This window comes from Coccinella septempunctata, chromosome 6, assembly GCF_907165205.1.
Source record: "Coccinella septempunctata chromosome 6, icCocSept1.1, whole genome shotgun sequence".
NCBI classification, from domain to species: Eukaryota; Metazoa; Arthropoda; class Insecta; order Coleoptera; family Coccinellidae; genus Coccinella; species Coccinella septempunctata.
The window spans coordinates 31,450,429-31,455,892 of NC_058194.1; the positions used below are offsets into that span (position 1 = coordinate 31,450,429).

Genomic DNA, 5,464 nt, shown 5'->3' on the forward strand with positions numbered 1-5,464 from the left:
TGTTGAGCTCTACATAAACGCGAGTTAATTCAAAGTTCTAGTAGCCAAAACTGGTATTTTAACCTAGTTTTACCGCAAGAAAAGATTTACCAAGTAGAGCATCCATGCATCAAGAGATATCGAACAGGTAACAGGTACGGCTTCAGTACTCTTATATATATATAGCCTTGTCGAAGAGCTGAGTCCCACACAGCATGCTGACTTCTTTTGAGGTTCAGTTCATGGGAAACAGCCTAAATATTGAAGCACCCTTGAAAGTAGTTGTTTTTCTATATATACGAGGATCCTCAAATGTTTGAATGTTGACCAAAAGCGTGCAAGGGTAGTAGCATCGCGTTCGATCTGTGCTCGATTTGAAAACGAGGTAGACTTCTTAAAACGAATTGTTACTATGGATGGAACTTGGGGGTACATTTCTACGCTCCAGAAACAAAGCAACAATCGATGAAATGGCGACACTCTGGTTCTCCAAGACTTAAGAAGTTTCTTGTCCAAAAATCTGCTGGAAAAGTTCTTGCTTCAATTTTTTGGGATTGCCATGGAGTAACCATGATTGATTTTTTGTATAACGGTAGAACAATAACCGAAGATTACTATTCGACATTACTGACCACTCTACGGGCAAAAATTAAAGAGAAAAGACGCGAAAAGCTATCCGAGGGTGTTTTGTTTTTGCAGGACAACGCCCTACACACAAACATCCTGTTGCCATGCAAAAAATTCGTGATTTAGGGTTTGAATTACTAGAACGCCCCCCTTATTCACCAGATTTGGCTCCATCCGACTATCATCTCTTTCCTCAACTGAACAAAAGTTTAAAAGGTCCTAAATTTTCTTCCAACGAGGAGGTTATAAAAGCTGTGGAAGTCTGGTTTGCAGAGTGAAAAGAAACAAGGTCTAAAGACGTTGTAGGTTCGCTGTAATAAATGTATTCAATTAATAGGAGAATATGTTGAGTAATGAAATATTTTGACATTGAAATTTTGTGTGGTTCTATAGTAGACTAAGAATTTTCCAATATACCCTCGTAGTTATGGATTTGTCTTGAAATAGAATGGATTTTTTCATCTTCTCTGACTGAAGTGGATTCGAATTGGAGGTTACTGCTTTATTGGTTGGCTTTCTTTACCTTGTACTCATGAAATACAGATATTTCACTATGAGTTCATCCAAAAAGTGCAAGGTAGATTTTCACGATTTGAAGGATGTAATTTTCCTAACAAAAAATGATACTATGAGAAAACTGCCAAGCTTTTACAGCCAAACTGGCCAATTCCGAGAATCCATTCACCAAGACAAATTACTATGACGTAAAAATCCAGGAATTTGCCCCCAAACCAGAACGAAAGATGCTAATATCATCGATGCCACCTTCCGAGAACGCTGATTCTTCCCGCGCGGAATGTCCTTTAGCGTTAACGTCCGCCAAAACGCCTGTCCCCGTATTCAATGAGACTCCTTTCTCGGATTCTATCACATTATCCTTTCGGGACACTGAGCGATTGGATCGCATTAGTCCGGCCGCAAGGACATTTGTAAGAACATCGGCTCCGTCTGAATTTCCTAGTGGCATAATGGACCCTGCAGACCGCAGCCCGTCGATTTGAATACTTTACGAGACGGTTTTCATTAAAAATTGCATATCACGGTATTAAATTTAACGAGACTCATCAATTCGGACGGATTTTACCTGGAATACGTTGGTGCGATCGCCGATTCGCGTAAGTGAAATATTGGTGCTCGTTTGAGAGTCTAGGATGCGAAGGCCGACAGACAATTCGCTCCATTTCCTAGAAAATGAAGAGGAATGTTAAAGTTTCCGATGTTTCGAATAATTGCGAACGGTAATGTGGTAATTACCGGCCGGAAATTCTTTTCGGCGTTTCGTCCAGGGTAATCGTAGGTTTGGACGATGATTTACCCGCAAACGCTGCAGCATAATCGAATGAAAAGGCTACATTTACCTATACCTTGAACACGCGGAGATATTTTTACAGAGAACTTAACGCCCTAAACTTGGATATAGATTACAGGTCCTTTAGTACATGATTCTGAAAGTTGTTTAGTTTAGATTTTATGATTTTTCTGCGAAGGTCCAAAATTTTCGATTTTTCCATCAACCATTACTTGAAAACTAATCCTTTCTGCAAAATTCTGTTTGCATATTCGTAATCTACGCCCCCGATTTAGTGAATACTTCAATTTTGGGGGAAATCGGAGAGATAAAATTTTTTTCAAATTTTCCATACATATGTATGGAAAAATTGCGATTTTTTGAAAAAAAAATTTTGGTCTCCGATCAAAACCAAATTCATACTTTCGACTAATTCGAGGGCGTAGATAACGAATATGCGAACAGATATTTTTAAAAAAATTAATTTTTCGAGTTATGGTCGATGAAAAATTGGAAATTTTGGACCTTAGCGGCAGCAAAAAAATTCCGAATGTTCCATCGACCATAACTTGAAAACTAATCCTTTCAGCGAAATTCTGTTTGCATATTCGTAATCTACGCCCTGGAGTTAGTAAATACTCCAATTTTTGCGGAAATCGGGGAGATAAAATTTTTTTCAAATTTTCCATACATATGTATGGAAAAATTGCGATTTTTTGAAAAAAATTTTTTGTCTCCGATCCAAACCAAATTTATACTGTCGACTAATTCGAGGGCGTAGAAAACGAATATGCAAAAAGATATTTTAAAAAAAATTTGTTTCTCAAGTTATGGGGGATGAAAAATTGGCAATTTTGGACCTTCGCGTAAAATATCATAAAATCTGAACTGTTCGCGGTATATGAATGAAAATTGAAATTTTTTATTCGCAAAGGATCAGTGTATCACGAAAAAAATCAGCATATGTCTAAATCTTTTTTTTCTGGCTGCTACAGCTTTTCAAAGTTGACCAATTTTTTCGAAATTTTCCACTTAAAGGGATTTATTTCCTAAAATAATGATCCTACAATAAATCTAATTGCATGTTCGTAATCTACAATCTAGAATAAGTGAATAGGATGACTGGGGTCGATATATATTCTGTACTATTCATAATATTAAATTATTGACACATGAAAACATGCTTCATGCTTCATGGACTGATAGTTGAAGACTATCATGACATGCTTTTGTTCACATAAAATTTAGCATTAGTTCACTCTTTTGTATTTATAATCACTTGATTTTAAAAAAGTGTTCATTTTCCAAATCGATAGTCACTAGATGAATAGTTCAGAAGATATATCCCAGAGGGTAATATGAATTTGACATTTTCTTCTTCATAGCTATATTATTCAAATGAGGAAATACATCGACTCTCTCTGGTTTCAGAGAACGTATGTATACATTGAAAATTATCCTCTAGATCAAGTTTTCGCTATCCAGCCCTCAACAAACATGTTGAAACTCTTCCTCGGATGGAATACCCAGCTCTACAACCCGCAAAATCGTACCCGTGTAATTTTAAGGTTCAGGTCGGGACCTCCCTTCCATTTTGGAGGGTGCAAAACACGTAACGCGAATAGGCCCGCAATTTCCCCAGATAAATTCGGCAGACTATAAAAGTCCAATTAGGGCTGCCGCGGTTTAATTCGACAATGTTTCCATTACCCATGTTATTAATTTTACGGTATGAAATATACATTCCACGTTTAATATTAGTGCCTATTGGGGCACTGCGTGAACTTTCCTCTTTCGGCTGAGGTTCAAGGAAAAGGTTATGGGATTATCAATAGAGTCGTATTTCTGGGGAAATTTATATTTTCGCGGTTGTAATCTGGTAAGCACGAGATGAGTTGGCGTAATGATACTCACGTTTCATCTACCACATTCAATATGGTGGGATAACGACGCGAGCGAGCAAAATTTCGTAGGAAATTTAATATCTGAAAATTAAGTTTCATACACAACATAGTTTGGTAATTTCGGTTCATTATACCTGAAAAAAGATGAGGGGAAATTCGAACTTTCCGCCCTTTTAAACCTGTTCGTTAACAGGGGTTGAAAAATCCTACCTACTTTTCTGCATTTTCATATTTTTCCCCGTCACTCTTATGACTGAAACATTTCATAAAAGAATCGCACAGAAATATACTCCATTCACTTTTATTTTATCACTCGGTTGGCCATGGAAATTTGACACATTCCACTCAGTATACTACGAAAATGTGTTTTTATGAGGCTTGTGAAAACATTTTTGGGTTTTTAATCAACGCTGTGTTACTCGTTTTACGTAAAAGTTTCTGTTATTACGTATTTTATCACAATGTCGAATCTCTTCGGAAAATATGTGACCAACATAATTGAAGTTTATACAAACTGATTGCAGGCATACCAAATCCAGTTATTTGCTTGGAAAATACAAGAGATCAGTATAATATCATAATATGCAGTAGCTTGAGGAGAGTTAATGTTCGTTATCTTCTTTGGCTAAAGTTTGAATACGTTACATCAGTTGTAGATTTCAAAAATATTAACCTGAAGATGAAATGCATATGATGCAGTGGTTGGGAATGGGTATCTCCCGAAGCAATTAACAGATAATTACAAGAATGTTAAATTCATCAACAAAACTCATCTTGCAATATAAGTAAAAGGAATTAAAGGAAGTTTCAAGTCAAGATGAACTTCACCTTTGAACAAAAACTTCACATGAATATACAATTAACAGGACAACTGGCTCGTATTGTTGGCTGTTCATCTTAATACATTGATATAATAATAATAATTAGGTATTCATTGGTACCTTAAGACATTTACAATGTATAGGACAAGTCTAATGAAAAATAGAAAAATCAATTTTCGAGAACTTATTCTACGATGACATTCATCGAAAATCATATAGTAAACTTTTCGCATTAATTCACTCAAACATAAAATTCTCAAATGCCACCACTTTTTTGGGTCTCCCAATAGAAGAAAATTCTTTTTCATTCTGTTCATTCACAATCTTTCTGATTGTGGAAATATTTATCTGAAATATAAGTCGTTTAGACTCAGATGAAACAATAAATGTGAATGGAGTATACATAAAAAGCTTCTGCCGTGACCAGGATTCGAACCTGGGTTACTACGGCCACAACGTAGGGTCCTAACCACTAGACGATCACGGCTACGAAGCTCAGTGTTGGTCATAAAATTCTGTTATTCTGTCTTCAGAACTAGTTTCCACTATACGCGGAGTAACTGGAGCTTGAAGAGAGTATCTCGCAGTGTAAATGATATACATAAATTAGTCCTCAATAACCCTAACAAAATGATATTTCGTCCATAGAAATCCATCATTTTGTTACTGGTGAGTTTTCAACATTATTTATTCGGTGTGCGAACAAGATCTGTGATCCAAAAATTTGGAAACTAACAATCCAGAGTCTGATTCGGAAGACTTCAATACTCCGTCCAAACCCCACCAGGAAAACGCTGTAGGAAGAGAACCTTTGGAAGCCATAAATAAGAGTCGATCTCGATAAT

General features: G+C 36.4%; 1 non-coding gene across 1 annotated transcript; it reads right to left on the minus strand.

The window, feature by feature from the left end:
• Positions 1–5,034: 5,034 nt before the first annotated feature.
• Trnah-gug lies at positions 5,035–5,106 on the minus strand. Its single transcript has one exon. It is a non-coding gene; the product is annotated as a tRNA-His (tRNA).
• Positions 5,107–5,464: the final 358 nt, after the last annotated feature.